Source organism: Anomaloglossus baeobatrachus, chromosome 4 (genome assembly GCF_048569485.1).
Source record: "Anomaloglossus baeobatrachus isolate aAnoBae1 chromosome 4, aAnoBae1.hap1, whole genome shotgun sequence".
NCBI classification, from domain to species: Eukaryota; Metazoa; Chordata; class Amphibia; order Anura; family Aromobatidae; genus Anomaloglossus; species Anomaloglossus baeobatrachus.
This window is the reverse complement of record NC_134356.1, coordinates 682363874-682384723: the sequence shown is the minus strand read 5'-3', so window position 1 is coordinate 682384723 and position 20850 is coordinate 682363874. Positions and strand designations below refer to the sequence as shown.

The 20850-nt window shown below is 47.6% G+C and overlaps 1 protein-coding gene across 2 annotated transcripts in view; it reads left to right on the top strand.

The window, feature by feature from the left end:
* Positions 1 to 20850, top strand: part of KDM6B (lysine demethylase 6B) — a 144280-nt gene that overhangs the window by 8897 nt on the left and 114533 nt on the right. For both annotated transcript variants that reach the window (XM_075346716.1, XM_075346713.1), the window contains exon 2: positions 11731 to 11798. The gene's annotated coding sequence lies outside the window, so the exon portion shown is untranslated. The remainder of the gene's footprint in view (positions 1 to 11730; positions 11799 to 20850) is intronic.

Genomic DNA, 20850 nt, shown 5'->3' with positions numbered 1-20850 from the left:
AAAGTTACTGGGGTACTCAAGGTATCCTCTAAGTAACTAAAGGCCTCTTTCACAATTGCTAATGTTTTTGCTCATAAGTCCACCATCAGGAGTATTGGTAATATTTAGGGATGAGTGGAACCGTGTAAGTTCAGTTCGGTGTGTTCAGCCTGACTTTAGCTAAACTTCGATTTAGGACCCTGGTTCAATCTGAATCCCAGTGGTAGTCACTAATTGGGCAGTTCATGTCTCCTTCGCACACATGCAACCAGTCATAAACAGATCACTTTCGAGGTGGGTGGCAACCTCCCCAGAAGTGATCGACCAACAAAGTTCACTCATAGAGCACAGCATTTAACAGTCTTCAAGGTTATTGGGATACCCAAGGTAACCTCTAAGCAACTAAAGGCCTCTTTCTCAATAGCTAATGTTTTTGCTCATAAGTCCACCATCAGGAATATTGGTAGTATTTAGGGATGAGTGAACCTGTGTAAGTTCAGTTCGGTGGATTCAACCTGACTTTAGATAAAGTTCGATTTGGGACCCTCACTGGTTCTGAACCCCAATGGAAGTCACTAATTGGGCAGTTCCTGTCTCCTCAGCTCACATACAGCCAGTCATAAACAGATCCCTTTCGAGGTGGGTGGCAACCTTCCCAGGATTCATCGGCCACCAAAGTTCACTCCTAGATCTAACAATTTAATAGTCTTCAAGGTTACTGGGGTACCCAAGGTAACCTCTAAGTAACTAAGGGCCTAAAGGCCCAGTCACACACAACGACTTACCAGCGATCCCGAAAACGATGCGACCTGATAGGGATCGCAGGTAAGTCGCTGGGAGGTCGCAGGTGAGATGTCACACAGACAGATCTTACCAGCGATGCAGGAACAATACAGGTCGCAGTAGCGACCTGTATAGCGTTCTCAGCAGTCACTGTGACCCTGTCACACAGTGTCAAACACAGCGATGGGTCCTGCCCAGCAGGATATTGCCTTTGAAGAAAATGACCTGGACCATTCAGCAACGACTAGCGATTTCACAGCAGGGGCCTGATCGCTGGTAAGTGTCACACATAACGAGATCGCTAACGGGATCGCTACTGCGTCACCAAACGGTGACTCAGCTGCGATCTCGCTAGCGATCTCGTTATGAGTGACAGTACCTTATTTCTCAATAGCTAATGTTCGGTTTGGAACTCGGACTTGACCTGAATCCCAATGGAAGTCACTAATTAGGCAATTCGTGTCTCCTCCACTCACATGCAGCTAAACAGATCACTTCCGGGGCGGGTGGCAACCTCCTCAGGAGTGATCGATCAACAAAGTTTACTCCTAGAGCAAAGCATTAAATAATCTTCAAGGTTACTGGGGTACCCAAGGTAACCTCTAAGCAACTAAAGGCCTCTTTCTCAATAGCTAATGTTTATGTTCAAGAGTCCATCATCAGGTGTATTGCTAGTATTTAGGGATGAGAGGACCCGTGGAGGTTCGGTTCTACGGGTTCAGCAGGACTTTAGATAAAATTTGGTTTGGGAACTAGACTTGACTTGTACCCCAATGGAAGTCATTGATTGGGCAGTTTGGGTCTTCACACACATGCAGCCGGCCATAAACAGATCACTTCCGGGGTGGGCAAGGTTTTTCCATTTTTTGGGGGGATGGGGTGCATACTACATCCGATCACGATGTTGTTAGTGTGAGATGTTGTCAGTGCGAGATGATCAAACACTGCAAGCGGCTCGCACCGAGCGTACCCAAATACAGTAATGCTTGAGCGAGTGGTTTGCATACGTAAAGTCTGTGTTCGGTACGACCACTGTTCCTCGGGTTCGCTCATCTCTAGTCATGGGAGAAAACTACCAACATAACAGAGGTGAAGCCGTTTTGTAGGCAGGAATGGGCCAAATTTTCTCCAAATCTTCCTGAAGGTCTTTTGCAGTCACGCAGGGGTTCTGATTTGCTTCTCTAGCATTCTTACGTGCAGCTCTCACAGAAATTTTGCTTGGTCTTCCAGACCTTATCTTCACCTCCACTGTTCCTGTTAGCTGCCGTTTCTTTATACGATCTGTGCCTGTGAGATGCTGCGTGCTGCTGTGCTGTGCACAGTCTGCGGCCTCTCCTATGCATTATACCTGCAGACTTCTGAAGAGATAGAGTGATGGATATAACTATATGTTCTAACATGATCTGGCCACACCTATGTGATGCCAGCGTAAAGCCTCATGGGACATATATTCCTCAGGAATACTGTTGGCAGACGGTACTATTTACTATAACAATCAGGATCGGGCAGAGAGAAGAATGGTGTCATATGTGGGCTGCGATATACAGTGGTGAGAACGATGTATCGAGTTTATGTTTGTAGATATGATTTCATTATCTGCGTCCAAAATCGTCTATATAATACTTGACATTGTGCCATATAGTATGGCCTTACACACTGACTGACATTATGCCGTAGGTTAGTACCAGCTACACTGCCTAAATAATCCACATGACAGTGCCATATGGTAGTACTGGCCATAATGACTACGTAACGACATCGGTGTGTTACACAGACCTATGTAAAGCCTGGAACTATGCTGCATGGAAGCACCAGCTCACAGAAAAATAGCAGTTATATTCTTGTACATAGGAGCAGTATTATAGTAGTTATATTCTTGTACATTAGGGGCAGTATTATAGTAGTTATATTCCTGTACATAGGGGCAGTATTATAGTAGTTATATTCTTGTACATAGGAGCAGTATTATAGTAGTTATATTCCTGTACATAGAGGCAGTATTATAGTAGTTATATTCTTGTACATAGGGGGCAGTATTATAGTAGTTATATTCTTGTACATAGAGGCAGTATTATAGAAGTTATATTCTTGTACATAGGGAGCAGTATTATAGTAGTTATATTCTTGTACATAGGAGCAGTATTATAGTAGTTATATTCTTGTACATAGGGGGCAGTATTATAGTAGCTATATTCTTGTACATTAGGGGCAGTATTATAGTAGTTATATTCCTGTACATAGGGGCAGTATTATAGTAGTTATATTCTTGTACATAGAAGCAGTATTATAGTAGTTATATTCCTGTACATTAGGGGCAGTATTATAGTAGTTATATTCTTGTACATTAGGGGCAGTATTATAGTAGTTATATTCTTGTACATAGGGGCAGTATTATAGTAGTTATATTCTTGTACATAGAAGCAGTATTATAGTAGTTATATTCCTGTACATTAGGGGCAGTATAATAGTAGTTATATTCTTGTACATTAGGGGCAGTATTATAGTAGTTATATTCTTGTACATTAGGGGCAGTATTATAGTAGTTATATTCTTGTACATTAGGGGCAGTATTATAGTAGTTATATTCTTGTACATAGGGGCAGTATTATAGTAGTTATATTCTTGTACATTAGGGGCAGTATTATAGTAGTTATATTCTTGTACATTAGGGGCAGTATTATAGTAGTTATATTCTTGTATATAGGAGCAGTATTATAGTAGTTATATTCTTGTACATAGGGGCAGTATTATAGTAATTATATTCTTGTACATAGGGGCAGTATTATAGTAGTTATATTATTGTACATAGGGGCAGTATTATAGTAGTTATATTCTTGTACATAGGGGCAGTATTATAGTAGTTATATTCTTGTACATAATAGCAGTATTATAGTAGTTATATTCTTGTACATAGGGGGCAGTATTATAGTAGTTATATTCTTGTACATTAGGGGCAGTATTATAGTAGTTATATTCTTGTACATAGGAGCAGTATTATAGTAGATATATTCTTGTACATTAGGGGCAGTATTATAGTAGTTATATTCCTGTACATAGGGGCAGTATTATAGTAGTTATATTCTTGTACATAGAAGCAGTATTATAGTAGTTATATTCCTGTACATTAGGGGCAGTATTATAGTAGTTATATTCCTGTACATAGGGGCAGTATTATAGTAGTTATATTCTTATACATAGAAGCAGTATTATAGTAGTTATATTCCTGTACATAGGGGCAGTATTATAGTAGTTATATTCTTGTACATAGGGGCAGTATTATAGTAGTTATATTCTTGTACATTAGGGGCAGTATTATAGTAGTTATATTCTTGTACATTAGGGGCAGTATTATAGTAGTTATATTCTTGTACATAGGGGCAGTATTATAGTAGTTATATTCTTGTACATAGAAGCAGTATTATAGTAGTTATATTCCTGTACATTAGGGGCAGTATTATAGTAGTTATATTCTTGTACATTAGGGGCAGTATTATAGTAGTTATATTCTTGTACATAGGGGCAGTATTATAGTAGTTATATTCTTGTACATTAGGGGCAGTATTATAGTAGTTATATTCTTGTACATTAGGGGCAGTATTATAGTAGTTATATTCTTGTACATTAGGGGCAGTATTATAGTAGTTATATTCTTGTACATAGGGGCAGTATTATAGTAGTTATATTCTTGTACATAGGGGCAGTATTATAGTAATTATATTCTTGTACATAGGGGCAGTATTATAGTAGTTATATTATTGTACATAGGGGCAGTATTATAGTAGTTATATTCTTGTACATAGGGGCAGTATTATAGTAGTTATATTCTTGTACATAATAGCAGTATTATAGTAGTTATATTCTTGTACATAGGGGGCAGTATTATAGTAGTTATATTCTTGTACATAATAGCAGTATTATAGTAGTTATATTCTTGTACATAGGGGGCAGTATTATAGTAGTTATATTCTTGTACATAGAGAGCAGTATTATAGTAGTTATATTCTTGTACATAGGGGCAGTATTATAGTAGTTATATTCTTGTACATAGGGGGCAGTATTATAGTAGTTATATTCTTGTACATAGGGGCAGTATTATAGTAGTTATATTCTTGTACATAGGGGGCAGTATTATAGTAGTTATATTCTTGTACATAGGGGCAGTATTATAGTAGTTATATTCCTGTACATAGGGGGCAGTATTATAGTAGTTATATTCTTGTACATAGGGGGCAGTATTATAGTAGTTATATTCTTGTACATAATAGCAGTATTATAGTAGTTATATTCTTGTACATAGGGGGCAGTATTATAGTAGTTATATTCTTGTACATAGGAGTAGTATTATAGTAGTTATATTCTTGTACATAGGAGTAGTATTATAGTAGTTATATTCTTGTACATAGGGGGCAGTATTATAGTAGTTATATTCTTGTACATAGGAGTAGTATTATAGTAGTTATATTCTTGTACATAGGGGCAGTATTATAGTAGTTATATTCTTGTACATAGGAGCAGTATTATAGTAGTTATATTCTTGTACATAGGGGGCAGTATTATAGTAGTTATATTCTTGTACATAGGAGTAGTATTATAGTAGTTATATTCTTGTACATAGGGGCAGTATTATAGTAGTTATATTCTTGTACATAGGGGGCAGTATTATAGTAGTTATATTCTTGTACATAGGAGTAGTATTATAGTAGTTATATTCTTGTACATAGGAGCAGTATTATAGTAGTTATATTCTTGTACATAGGAGTAGTATTATAGTAGTTATATTCTTGTACATAGGGGCAGTATTATAGATATAGTCATGTACATAGAGGGGACACTGTGGTATAGTTTGTTCTGATAATAATTGATGAGATGATATATGTAAACCCAATCTCCATGTAATTATTCCTATTTATACTTCATTAGACTTTTTCCTTGTTTTGGATGAATCAATTCTGAAATATCTCTTGAAATATAAAGTGTCATAAGATATTTTATAAATGGCCCCAGAATCTTAATGCTGATGATCAGTCATATTTGCATGTTTAATGTGTGTGAGGTGTATATACAGTAGATAGGTACAGTAGATATATATTCCATATCTGTAGTACATGTGTAACCCTTCTTGCAGCCACTAGATGGCGCTGAGTGGCCGCGCTCCTCGCAGCCCGGGGACAGCAGACAAAGGAGAGGCGCACAATGGTGTCTGCGGTCTCCTCGGCCCCTGTCATTTCTGGCCCCATGCGCTGTATACACCCTGTAATCACTGAGGCCGCAGTATAATCCTCATACACAGGTATATACAGAGCGGGGGAGAGGGCAAGCTCCTGACAACCCCATCACCTGTGCAGCTCTGACAACCGGCTGTAAGTGAGCTGCTGATCTGTGGGGGAGCCTCTGACCCCCGACATGTCAGCAGACCCCGGGGTCCCATTAGGGGTCGTACCTGCCCCGTCTGTCACCTCAGGGGCCCAAATATGTTTCAAGTTTTGATTGAAAACATCTTTGTAAATAACAAACAGATAAACATCAAATAAAAGAAAATAATCCCAGATTCCAGCAACTACAGAAATACACTGGAGATCACAATGCAGAGGTGATACTGTGTGCTGAGCCATGTATCTAATCCTTTCCTGTGATACTGTCTGCTGAACCGTGTATCTAATCCTCTCCTGTGTGATACTGTCTGCTGAACCGTGTATCTAATCCTCTCCTGTGTGATACTGTGTGCTGAGCTGTGTATCTAATCCTATCCTGTGTGATACTGTGTGCTGAGCCGTGTATCTAATCCTATCCTGTGTGATACTGTCTGCTGAGCTGTGTATCTAATCCTCTCCTGTGTGATACTGTGTGCTGAGCCGTGTATCTAATCCTTTCCTGTGATACTGTCTGCTGAGCTGTGTATCTAATCCTCTCCTGTGTGATACTGTCTGCTGAGCCGTGTATCTAATCCTTTCCTGTGATACTGTCTGCTGAACCGTGTATCTAATCCTTTCCTGTGATACTGTCTGCTGAGCTGTGTATCTAATCCTCTCCTGTGTGATACTGTCTGCTGAGCTGTGTATCTAATCCTCTCCTGTGTGATACTGTCTGCTGAGCCGTGTATCTAATCCTTTCCTGTGATACTGTCTGCTGAACCGTGTATCTAATCCTCTCCTGTGTGATACTGTCTGCTGAGCTGTGTATCTAATCCTCTCCTGTGTGATACTGTCTGCTGAGCTGTGTATCTAATCCTATTCTATGTGATACTGTCTGCAGAGCTGTGTATCTAATCCTCTCCTGTGTGATACTGTTTGCTGAACCGTGTATCTAATCCTCTCCTGTGTGATACTGTCTGCTGAGCTGTGTATCTAATCCTCTCCTGTGTGATACTGTCTGCTGAGCTGTGTATCTAATCCTATCATATGTGATACTGTCTGCTGAGCTGTGTATCTAATCCTCTCCTGTGTGATACTGTCTGCTGAGCCGTGTATCTAATCCTTTCCTGTGATACTGTCTGCTGAACCGTGTATCTAATCCTCTCCTGTGTGATACTGTCTGCTGAGCTGTGTATCTAATCCTCTCCTGTGTGATACTGTCTGCTGAGCCGTGTATCTAATCCTTTCCTGTGATACTGTCTGCTGAGCTGTGTATCTAATCCTCTCCTGTGTGATACTGTCTGCTGAGCTGTGTATCTAATCCTCTCCTGTGTGATACTGTCTGCTGAGCCGTGTATCTAATCCTTTCCTGTGATACTGTCTGCTGAACCGTGTATCTAATCCTCTCCTGTGTGATACTGTCTGCTGAGCTGTGTATCTAATCCTCTCCTGTGTGATACTGTCTGCTGAGCTGTGTATCTAATCCTATCCTATGTGATACTGTCTGCTGAGCTGTGTATCTAATCCTCTCCTGTGTGATACTGTCTGCTGAGCCGTGTATCTAATCCTTTCCTGTGATACTGTCTGCTGAACCGTGTATCTAATCCTCTCCTGTGTGATACTGTCTGCTGAGCTGTGTATCTAATCCTCTCCTGTGTGATACTGTCTGCTGAGCTGTGTATCTAATCCTATTCTATGTGATACTGTCTGCAGAGCTGTGTATCTAATCCTCTCCTGTGTGATACTGTCTGCTGAGCTGTGTATCTAATCCTATCCTATGTGATACTGTCTGCAGAGCTGTGTATCTAATCCTCTCCTGTGTGATACTGTTTGCTGAACCGTGTATCTAATCCTCTCCTGTGTGATACTGTCTGCTGAGCTGTGTATCTAATCCTCTCCTGTGTGATACTGTCTGCTGAGCTGTGTATCTAATCCTCTCCTGTGTGATACTGTCTGCTGAGCCGTGTATCTAATCCTTTCCTGTGATACTGTCTGCTGAACCGTGTATCTAATCCTCTCCTGTGTGATACTGTCTGCTGAGCTGTGTATCTAATCCTCTCCTGTGTGATACTGTCTGCTGAGCTGTGTATCTAATCCTATTCTATGTGATACTGTCTGCAGAGCTGTGTATCTAATCCTCTCCTGTGTGATACTGTCTGCTGAGCTGTGTATCTAATCCTATCCTATGTGATACTGTCTGCAGAGCTGTGTATCTAATCCTCTCCTGTGTGATACTGTTTGCTGAACCGTGTATCTAATCCTCTCCTGTGTGATACTGTCTGCTGAGCTGTGTATCTAATCCTCTCCTGTGTGATACTGTCTGCTGAGCTGTGTATCTAATCCTATCATATGTGATACTGTCTGCTGAGCTGTGTATCTAATCCTCTCCTGTGTGATACTGTCTGCTGAGCCGTGTATCTAATCCTTTCCTGTGATACTGTCTGCTGAACCGTGTATCTAATCCTCTCCTGTGTGATACTGTCTGCTGAGCTGTGTATCTAATCCTCTCCTGTGTGATACTGTCTGCTGAGCTGTGTATCTAATCCTATTCTATGTGATACTGTCTGCAGAGCTGTGTATCTAATCCTCTCCTGTGTGATACTGTCTGCTGAGCTGTGTATCTAATCCTATCCTATGTGATACTGTCTGCAGAGCTGTGTATCTAATCCTCTCCTGTGTGATACTGTTTGCTGAACCGTGTATCTAATCCTCTCCTGTGTGATACTGTCTGCTGAGCTGTGTATCTAATCCTCTCCTGTGTGATACTGTCTGCTGAGCTGTGTATCTAATCCTATCCTATGTGATACTGTCTGCTGAGCTGTGTATCTAATCCTCTCCTGTGTGATACTGTTTGCTGAACCGTGTATCTAATCCTTTCCTGTGTGATACTGTCTGCTGAGATGTGTATCTAATCCTCTCCTGTGTGATACTGTCTGCTGAGCTGTGTATCTAATCCTATCCTATGTGATACTGTCTGCAGAGCTGTGTATCTAATCCTCTCCTGTGTGATACTGTCTGCTGAGCTGTGTATCTAATCCTATCCTATGTGATACTGTCTGCAGAGCTGTGTATCTAATCCTCTCCTGTGTGATACTGTTTGCTGAACCGTGTATCTAATCCTCTCCTGTGTGATACTGTCTGCTGAGCTGTGTATCTAATCCTATCCTATGTGATACTGTCTGCTGACCTGTGTATCTAATCCTCTCCTGTGTGATACTGTCTGCAGGGCTGTGTATCTGATCCTCTCCTGTGTGATACTGTCTGCTGAGCTGTGTATCCAATCCTCTCCTGTGTGATACTGTCTGCTGAGCTGTGTATCTAATCCTCTCCTGTGTGATACTGTCTGCTGAGCTGTGTATCTAATCCTATCCTGTGTGATATTGTCTGCTGAGCCGTGTATCTAATCCTATCCTGTGTGATGCTCTCTGCTGAGCTGTGTATCTAATCCTATCCTGTGTGATGCTGTCTGCTGAGCTGTGTATCTAATCCTCTCCTGTGTGATACTGTCTGCTGACCTGTGTATCTAATCCTCTCCTGTGTGATACTGTCTGCAGGGCTGTGTATCTAATCCTCTCCTGTGTGATACTGTCTGCTGAGCTGTGTATCCAATCCTCTCCTGTGTGATACTGTCTGCTGAGCTGTGTATCTAATCCTCTCCTGTGTGATACTGTCTGCTGAGCTGTGTATCTAATCCTATCCTGTGTGATATTGTCTGCTGAGCCGTGTATCTAATCCTATCCTGTGTGATGCTCTCTGCTGAGCTGTGTATCTAATCCTATCCTGTGTGATACTGTCTGCTGAGCTGTGTATCTAATCCTCGCCTGTGTGCTGAGCTGTGTATCTAATCCTATCCTGTGTATCTAATCCTCTCCTGTGTGGTGCTGTCTGCGGAGCTGTGTATCTAATCCTCTCCTGTGTGATACTGTTTGCTGAACCGTGTATCTAATCCTCTCCTGTGTGATACTGTCTGCTGAGCCGTGTATCTAATCCTATCCTGTGTGCTGAGCTGTGTGTGGAGTGTGGGGGGCAGTGGTGCAGTCTTCTTGTGTGTGAACACTCCTCTACCTCCTCGCCTCTCATGTGCCGGCTCCTTACAATCCTCCCCGCCTGGGATTAATTACAGCAATTTAGGCAGATCCTGCTTTGCCCCTATTCATTTAAGGCCCCGGAGGGTGAGGGGCGCCGGCACCTATATATATATATATATATATACTGTGGCTGTATCTACTTTTTATCAGGTGAAAGTTTGTACCAATAATAGAATTAGGCTATGTTCACACTGCGGGTTTAGCTGCGGTTTTAGCTGCGGATTTGCCCCTTGGTGTTATGTAAATCCATGCTAGTAAAATGCTGCTTTTTACAGTACCAGATCTCTGAAATCTCATGCGCTGACACCTGCAGATTCCTTTCCTGATTGTTTTGTTAAATACCTGAATTTTTGCTGCAGATTTCAAAGAATGAGCGTGTCAGTTCTTTGCAGCGTTTTTGCAACATTTTTTCAGTGATGCATTCCATTTTTTTTTATTTTTTTTTTACAAAAAGAGGTGCGCACACTGCGTTTTTTTTCTCCTACAGGTTTTGCTGCAGTATTTCTGCAGCAAAAAGAATGTGCATGTCACTTCTTTTCCGCAGGTAGCTGCAATTTTTTCCATAGGTAATGGTAAAAAACAACGCAAGGAACAACCTGCGGAAAATTCACGGCAATACAGCTTCAAAACTGCACCCAAACCGCATGCGCATGGTTTGCTGCGGTTTTTTATCGCAGCTGCGGTAATCTTTCAGAGGGTGCAGAATTTTCTTATGAAATTCAATTTTCTAGTTCGCACAGGGCCTTAGATTTCCTGCCACAAGATCAGGTTTTGGTCAGGGAAAAAACGCACCAAAAAAGCCCTGTGTGAACATAGCCTTAATGTGTTGCTGCATAGTGGGTAGGTAACTAATCCTAATAAGTGATACTGCCTGCGTAGCTGCGCACCTAACCCTGGGCTGCGCACCTAACCCTGGGGTGCGCGCGCGATGCTGGGCTGCGTACCTAACCCTGGGGTGCGCGCGCGCGATGCTGGGCTGCGTACCTAACCCTGGGGTGCGCGCGCGCGATGCTGGGCTGCGTACCTAACCCTGGGGTGCGCGCGCGCGATGCTGGGCTGCGCACCTAACCCTGGGGTGGGCGCGCGATGCTGGGCTGCGTACCTAACCCTGGGGTGCGCGCGCGATGCTGGGCTGCGTACCTAACCCTGGGGTGCGCGCGCGATGCTGGGCTGCGTACCTAACCCTGGGGTGCGCGCGCGATGCTGGGCTGCGTACCTAACCCTGGGGTGCGCGCGATGCTGGGCTGCGTACCTAACCATGGGGTGCGCGCGATGCTGGGCTGCTGAGACTTTGGTACTGAGGTGCCACAGCAGACAAGAAGTGTTGTCGTAGGGACACTGAGTGATGCCAGTAGATTATACAGTCCTTGCTGGCTGCAGCGGTCAGTATAATATCTTAATGAGCAGACCTGTGACCTGCACAGTAGAGACCAGAGGGTGAACCTTCCTGCAGCGCTGAGAACACTGAGGTGCAGCTTCGCCCCCGGCTCTATCTGGTCATTACTTACCCTGTTCTCCTCCTGTTGCAGTGTGGAGGCCTGGAGAGCGCCGTGAAGCCTGATCCCCGCTTCTGCCACTGACCGGATACAGCAGGACTGTAAGTATGATGGGGCCGGGGGAAAACGTATAAAAAAATATCCACTTTGCACAGAAAAATCCAATTAATCTGGTGCTAAAGACACTGGTTACATGCGTAACTTCTACCCTGCTTTATGTGAATTATGGTGAAATGTGGGATGGGGGTCCCTTTTTAAGGTTGACATGTGGGCGGGGGGGTCCCTTTTTGAGGTTGACATGTGGGCTGGGGGTCCCTTTTTGAGGTTGACATGTGGGCTGGGGGTCCCTTTTTGAGGTTGACATGTGGGATGGGGCTCCCTTTTTGAGGTTGACATGTGGGATGGGGCTCCCTTTTTGAGGTGGACATGGTGGGATGGGGCTCCCTTTTTGAGGTGGACATGGTGGGATGGGGCTCCCTTTTTGAGGTGGACATGGTTGGATGGGGCTCCCTTTTTGAGGTGGACATGGTGGGATGGGGCTCCCTTTTGAAGTGGACGTGGTGGGATGGGGCTCCCTTTTGAGGTGGACGTGGTGGGATGGGGCTCCCTTTTGAGGTGGACGTGGTGGGATGGGGCTCCCTTTTGAGGTGGACGTGGTGGGATGGGGCTCCCTTTTGAGGTGGACGTGGTGGGATGGGGCTCCCTTTTGAGGTGGACGTGGTGGGATGGGGCTCCCTTTTGAGGTGGACGTGGTGGGATGGGGCTCCCTTTTGAGGTGGGCGTGGTGGGATGGGGCTCCCTTTTGAGGTGGGCGTGGTGGGATGGGGCTCCCTTTTGAGGTGGGCGTGGTGGGATGGGGCTCCCTTTTGAGGTGGACGTGGTGGGATGGGGCTCCCTTTTGAGGTGGACGTGGTGGGATGGGGCTCCCTTTTGAGGTGGACGTGGTGGGATGGGGCTCCCTTTTGGAGGGGTTTTATCCTTTAAGTGGTCTCAGGGCGCAGATGCTAAGTGGAATAATACAGGTTCGTGAGAGAATTTGAAGTAAAAATTTTACCAAAATCCCTGGTGTTTGTAGCTGAGTCGGTGATTGACAGGTATCTCTGTGTGCAGTCATGGGACCGCCCACTGGACTATGTCTACAAACACCAGAGATTTAAATGAATAAAATGTAAGGGTTGTTTTTTTTATTAATAATTATTATTATTATTATTAGCTTGTCGGAGGGAGAAGAAAAAACCTTTGGCTTGGGGGCACATGTGTCTGAGAACCCCCTGGCCTATTCTACTTTCTGGGGAGGCTTTGGTTGCGTCAACTTTTCTTGGTATTTTCCCTGACTTTCAAGAGATTTGGCAGGTGCAGTAAAAGGGGTTGTCCAGTGAAAAGATAACTCAATAACTTGTCATGTGGCCTTGTACATCAATTCCAGCTGCTGGTCACAAGTGGAGTTATGGTCTGTGGAGGTGCCATCCACACTCTTCATGAAGGATGGCCCTCAGGTCATTGAGGTTCTGGAGTACAGCGTTACTGCCCCTACGTGGCAACTCAGCTGATCCCATGGGTTTCTATGGGATTCGGGTCTGGAGGAAGAGCTGGCCGCTCAATTTTGAGGTTCCCCAGTTTTCAGCAGCCATTCCCTAATGATGTGACCTCGATGAGCTGGAGCATTGTCCTCCATGAAGATGACATTGGGCTGCTGTTGTTCATGCAGAGACACAATGACTGGATTAATGCTGTTACTCCAGTAGTAGGGGTCACTGTACCAGTCAAACAGTGCAGGGCCATTCTGTACTGACTAGACACACCGGCCTCCACTGTAACGCCACCACCAAAGGCTCGTCTGGTGAGAGCAGTGGCTGATGTATAGCCCTCTCCTTCACGTCTCCAACATTGTTGGTGACCATCATATCTGCTCAGAGGGAATGGACTTTCACCATTGAACAGAACTGAGGCCCACTGGTTCCTCGTCCAGTGTAGATGACTTCTGTGCCTGGTGGTGCGGTCTGGTACGTAGATGACGTCTGTGCCTGGTGGTGCGGTCTGGTACGTAGATGACGTCTGTGCCTGGTGGTGCGGTCTGGTACCTTGCAGGTCATTTACTCATATAAAACACGATGTACACTGTTTTGAATGGTCTGATGTGGCATTTTGGTGCCCCTCACCTCCCTTAAATGTGCCTGGAGTTGTGTAGCATCCAGTTTCAAAGGTCTTTTTCTCAATGCAGCGGTCATCAGGGTGGGATGTGGCCAGAGGACGTCCACTTCTGTCTTTTTGTGACTCTTCCGGTCTCTGTGTCTCTGTACAACCTGCTGGTGACACTCTGTGATGCTCTAAGCTCAGTGGCCATTTTTGATCCTGCTTGAAGCCTCGCAATGGCGCGGTGCTGCTGATCAATTGTTAGGTGTCATCTTGATCTCATGATGTTAAAGTGTGAACAGTCTGATGAGGATGGTTTAATAGCAATTCTAACTGAATCCCAAAATGTATTGGTCGATTCATGGATCAAACACCTGTTGTAAATGTTGCCATTAAGCTCCTGACTGAGGAGGGAGGTTGCCACCAAGGGGGGGGGGGCATTTGGGGGAGTAGGGAGGCCGCCACTGGTGGGGGCATTTGTGGGAGGAGGGAGGCCGGCACCGGTGGGGGCATTTGGGGGAGATTTGGGGGAAGAGGGTGGCTGCCACGTGGGGGGGGGGGAAGTAATTTGTGGGAAGAGGAAGGCCGCCACTGGAGAAGTGTGGGGTGTCTGGGAGGCCCGGGGGCGGACCGGGATGTTTGGGGGACCCCGGGGGCGGGCCAGGGTGTCTAGGAGGCCTGGGGGGTTTTCCTGGGTGTCTGGGGGACCCCGGGGGCGGGCTGGGGTGTTTAGGAGGCCCGGGGGTGGTCCTGGGGGGCCCCGGGGGCGGGCTGGGGTGTCTGTGAGGCCCCGGGGGCGGGCTGGGGTGTCTGGGGGACCCTGGGGGCGGGTTGGGGGGGTCTGGGGGACCCCGGGGCGGACTGGGGTGTCTGGGAGGCCTGTAGGTGGTCCTAGGGGACCCCGGGGGTGGCCCTGGGTGAGTGGGGGACCCTGGGTGCGGGCTGGGGTGTCTGGGGGAACCCCAGGGGCGGGGTGGGGTGTCTGGGAGGCCGGGGGGGGGGTCCTGGGGTACCCCGGGGGCGGGTTGGGGTGTCTGGCAGCAGCATCCTTCCTTCTCCCCATTGAGCACACAGACATTGTACATATGTATGGGGGAGGGGTAAGGAGCAGCTGTCTGTATATAGCTGTATACTGAGGTGAGGGGTGGGAGGTGTCTGGCACCTATGGGGCCGCCTTGCAGCATTTTGGCAGCACTCTCTGTGTTCAGGCTTGTCACATGATACGACTCCTCTTCCACACATGACACAAGTCCCCAGCCATTGCCTTATGTCTCGTAGTATTTCCCAGCACAGCGCTGGTTAAGCCCCGCATGCTGATTGGCTGCTTCCAATCAGGGCGGATTCCTCTGTAGTCCAGGCAACGCTTCTCCTTGTTACCGTGGCTACTCGGGTTCTGGAATCTGTCCGGATCACCAATCCCTGGCTCGCTGACGTCATGCAGCGGGCGTCCAATGGCATCGGCGCCGGGGAGACTGTTGCTAGGAAGGATAGTCGGCCGGAGCGCTGCTGTACAGATATATTTATCTCCCGCGCCGTGCGGCCTCCTGATAGCGCGGGGAGGGGCGGGGCGGGGGAGGAGCAGCGCGGGCGCAGGAGCGCGGCCATATGTTCTGCACTCGCGTCCCAGGAATTTTCTGCACCAGCAAACTCCTCATTCTCTGCAAGGACAGAGCTGCGCTGTACTGCGAGACGTGGGGGATTAGATACACTGCTCAGCACACAGTATCACACATGAGAGGATTATATGCGCAGCGCACACAATGATGCATGATGGCATTAGATACACAGCTTAGCACAGCATTGCGAGGAAGGGTCGTGGGCAATGCTTGGCATTGCGCCCGGGAGGGTTGGGTGCGCAGCTCGGCGCCCGGCATCGCCCAGGAGGGTTGGGTGCGCAGATCGGGTCATTGGAAGGTTGGGTGGGCAGCTCAGTGCCTGGCATCACCCGGGAGGGTTGGGCGCGCAGCTCGGGGCCCGGGAGGGTTGGGCGCACAGCTCGGCGCCCGGGACGCTTGGGCGCGCAGCTCGGCGCCCGACATTGCCTGGGAGGGTTGGGTGTGCAGATCGGGGCCCTGGAGAGTTGGGTGGGCAGCTTGGTGCCTGGCATCACCTGGGAGGGTTGGGTGTGCAGATCGGGGCCCTGGAGAGTTGGGTGGGCAGCTTGGTGCCTGGCATCACCTGGGAGGGTTGGGTGTGCAGATCGGGGCCCTGGAGAGTTGGGTGGGCAGCTTGGTGCCTGGCATCACCTGGGAGGGTTGGGTGCGCAGATCAGGGCCCTGGAGGGTTGGGTGGGGAGCTCAGTTCCCTGAAGGATTGGCTGTGCAGCTCAGTGCCCGGCATTGCCTGAGAAGGTTGTCCGGCATTGCCTGAGAAGGTTGTCCGGCATTGCCTGAGAAGGTTGGGTGTGTAGCGTGGCAGCACGCGTTGGAGGGGTGGGGGCACAGCTAGGCACCCGGCATGGTGGCCTCAGTACCCCCAGAGGGTTGGGTGCGTAACTTGACACCCAGGAGAGTTGGGTGTACCGCTCTGAGCCCAGCATTGCCTGGGAGAGTTGGGTGTGCAGCTCTGAGCCCGGCATCACACGGGAGGGTTGGATGAACAGCTCTGCATCGTATATGGGAGGGTTGGGTGTGCAGTTTGGCATCGCGCGTGTGGGGGGGTTGGGTGCACAGCTCAGCGTCCAGCATTGTGCATGATACCAATGGCCATTTTGTTGTCAAGTTAAAGGGAACTGTCACCAGGATTTTCCCTTATGAGCTGTGGCCACCACCAGTGAGCTCTTATATACAGCATTCTAGTATACTGTATACAAGAGCCCAGGCTGCTGTGTAGAATCTAAAAAACACATTTATAATACCTAGGGGCCGGTCTGATGGGTGTCGCTGCTCTCAGTCCGGCGCCAATGTAATTCCTTGCATTGATAGTGGAACTCTTTTGAAGGTAGTCCACTAGCAGCACACCCTCCTTATCCCAGAACACAGACGCCATCACCTTAGTGGCTGATTTTTGCACTCTGGACTTCTTTGGATGAGAAGAACCACTGTGCCTCCACTCTTGACTGCTCCTTGTTTTCAGGGTCATACAAATAAATCCAGGTCTCATCCATATGGTAGTGACCAGTCGATCCAGGAAGTTCTTATCAGTCTGGAAACGTTGACAAATGGAGCGGGACGTTTTCACTCGCTGCTTCTCTGATCTGTTGTCAAACATTTGGGGATCCACTTTGCAGATCGCTCCGTTATGTCCAAATGTTCATGGATAATGACACTGACGCGTTCACGGGAAATCCCCATGATGTCTACTATTGCTTTAGCTGAAATTCGACGATTCTTTAGGATGAGGTTGTGCACAGCATCGACGATCTCCGGAACCACCACTCTCTGTCGTCCAGGTCGTTCCTCATCATTGGTGCTGAGGTGGCCCGTTTTAAATTTGGCAAACCAGTTCTTAACTGTGGAATATGAAGGGCATTGATCCCCCGATGTCTGCGACATATCACTATAAATAGCCTTCACGGACTTTCCTTGAGGAACAAGAATGTTATTCCTCCTCTGCTCTCAGTTGCTGTGAATATCGCATCAGACTCCGCCATTTTGTTTTCCCGCGTGCGTAGAACACTGTTGCCATAAGCAACAAACACAATTTTGAAAACCTATATTAGAGACAAGGCTTTCATGCGCTGTAACATTCGGTACCATAGAAACAAAAAAAAAAATCACAAAGCCAAACACTTATCAGCAGCCCCTCGTACAAAGCCTTTATGTTGGAATTGCTTTTATAATGTGACCAATAACATTGCTCTTTTGACCTATAGAAGGTTGAATCCTATACCAGTCAGTGCTGCTCTCCTCCTGTGGTGGTGCCCCCTTCCCCCCGCGCCTGGACTCCGTTTCTATGCTACTTACTCCTTGACAAGGGAAAAATGGAGAAAATGAAGTTTTATGACCTCCCCATTCATAAGTTTTGTAACCTCCTCCTTGCATAACACTACACAGGCTGTTGTTTCCATCTCACCCCTTTCTTATGTATTATCTATGCCACCCATCCCCCACCCGCTTATGAGAATATAGCTGTGTCTAGTCTTCCTGCCCCCGTTTCCCACCTGCGCACCATTGCCATCTTTTTATACGTTGTGGTCACTAACTTCGAGTGAGAGACAAACCACACTGAAGGGGAAATGCACCGTGTCATTGTGCTTACCTACGTTTTACTTGTTTCGGTCTTCATATTGTTTGCTAAACATAAAGGTGGTGGGCTTCTATCTACACTCTGCCCGTGGTGGCCTCATGACAGTTCTTCCCACTGGCCCATTCATGTCAACACTCGGCTCTACCGACTGCGATCTCTCCCGACTTCCCCATACTTGTGAATATTTGACACGACTGACTGCTCTATTTTTCTCAACCAACTTCCTATACACCTGATCTTTCAGTGGAGTAGCCATTTTTATCCCCGTCTCCACCATACATGTGGACACTCGGCTGGGTTGCCATCTTTCCCTCACGACTCTTCCATCAGTGTATTCTCCACTGGGTTGACATCTTACCCTCCCGACTCCTCCATACACGTGAACATTTGTCTGGGTTGCTATCTTCCCCTCCCAACTCCTCTTTTCACGTGAACACTCGGCTGGGTTGCCATCTTTCCCTCCCGATTCCTCCATACACGTGGATACTCGACTCTTCCATACAGTGGATACTCGGCTGGATTGCCATTTTTCCCTCCCGACTTCTCCATACACATGGATACTTATCTGGGTTGCCATCTTTCCCTTCCGACTCCCCTATATACGTAGATACTTGGCTGAGTTGCCATCTTTCTCCCTTACTCCTCCATACATGTGAACACTCGGCTGGGTTGCCATCTTTCCCTCCTGACTCCTCCAGACACGTGGATACTTCTCTGGGTTGCCATCTTTCCCTTCCGACTCCTCTATATACGTAGTGTGAGGTAGCATGGTCGGCTGCGCAGCAGAAGACACGGGATCCAGGCATTAAGGTTCACAGCACACGGTTTAATGTCCAAACAAAAGTCCACAACAATATACATGTGCCTCTCCAGCAGAGAGCTCAACGAGTTCTGTTCACTCCCTCACACCCGGCACACCTGCCCTTGTTCCTGTTTCCATTTAACCCTTCCTTCAGCCTGTAGGGAAACAGCATTAACCCTAGAGTGGATTTACTTTCTATCATGGAGTGAGCACAACCGGGGCGAGACATACCGGCCGTCATAGATAACCCCGGTCACAGTCTCACATACCCCCCCCCTCAGTTCAAGCGTGCGTGGTTGAACTCCCGCCATCAAACACGGGCCGCGGGACAAGGCATCGGCGTTGCCCTGCAACCCACCGGCCCTATGTTCAACCGTAAACCGGAAGTTCTGCAGAGAAAGGAACCACCGGGTAACCCGGGCATTCCGTTCCTTGGCGGACCTCATCCAGACCAGTGGAGAGTGATCCGTCACCAAGCGAAACTGCCGTCCCAGCAGGTAATAGCGCAGGGACTCCAAGGCCCACTTGATCGCCAGGCACTCCTTCTCCACTACGCTATAATTCCGCTCGGGAGGGGTGAGCTTCCTACTTAAGAAGGTGACGGGGTGTTCCTCCCCCTGAACCACCTGAGACAACACTGCCCCCAGGCCGACCTCTGAGGCGTCAGTCTGTACTATGAACTCCTTCCGGAAATCAGGGTGTACGAGAACGGGCTGTCCGCACAGGACCCCCTTCAGGGCCCGGAAGGAGTCCTCGGCCTGCGGAGTCCAGCGCACCATGACGGACTTCTTGCCTTTGAGAAGGTCCGTCAAGGGGGCCGATAGTCCCGCAAAATCCTTTACAAACCTCCTGTAGTACCCCACGATACCCAGGAAGGCCCTAACCTGCTTCGTGGTCAGGGGTCTAGGCCACTTCTGGATTGCCTCAACCTTGTTAATTTGGGGCTTAATCACTCCTTGACCTATCACGTAGCCCAAGTAGCGGGCTTCCGTGAGTCCCAACGCACATTTCTTGGGATTGGCTGTCAATCCGGCTGTCCGAAGCGCCTCCACCACCGCTTGTACCTGTTCCAAGTGGGTCTGCCAATCGGAGCTGTAAATAATGATGTCATCAAGGTACGCTGACGCATACGCCTGGTGGGGTTCCAGCACTAAGTCCATCAACCTCTGGAACGTGGCCGGAGCGCCATGTAACCCAAAAGGCAAGACAACATAGTGGAAGAGACCCTCCGGTGTAACAAAAGCGGTTTTCTCCTTGGCGGACTCCGTCAGTGGCACCTGCCAGTACCCCTTGGTCAGGTCGAGCGTGGTAAAATATCGCGCCTGTCCCAGCCTATCAATCAGGTCATCCACCCGGGGCATGGGGTAGAGATCGAACTTGGATATTTCGTTCAATCTCCTAAAGTCATTGCAGAACCTTAAGGAGCCATCGGGTTTTGGTATTAGGACAATCGGACTAGCCCATTCACTCCGGGATTTTTCGATGACCCCCAGGCGTAACATCGTCTTTACTTCCTCCGATATGGCTTGTCGTCGAGCCTCCGGTACCCGGTATGACTTCAGGCGTACCTTCAGGTGGGGCTCGGTGACAATATCATGTCGTATCAGACTGGTCCTACCGGGCAGCTCGGAGAAGACATCGGGGTTCTGCTGAACCAACCGTCTGGCCTCTCGCCTCTGAGTCTTGGTGAGGGCTTCTCCAATCCTTACTTCCGGTTCGTCCTCTCCGGAGGTCACTGGAGCCGGAGGTGAACGACCCGAAGAGGAGGGAGATGGGGAAAAAACAGCCATCAGGCTTTCCCGTTCCTGCCAAGGTTTTAATAGGTTGACATGGTATATTTGTTCAGGTTTCCGCCTACCGGGCTGCAATACTTTATAGTTAACCACCCCGACTCTTTCCTTTATCTCGTAGGGGCCTTGCCACTGAGCCAGGAATTTACTCTCCGCTGTGGGGATTAATACCAACACCCGATCCCCGGGTTTAAAGGTCCGCACGGTAGCTTGTCTATTGTAGCGGCCGCTTTGCGCGGC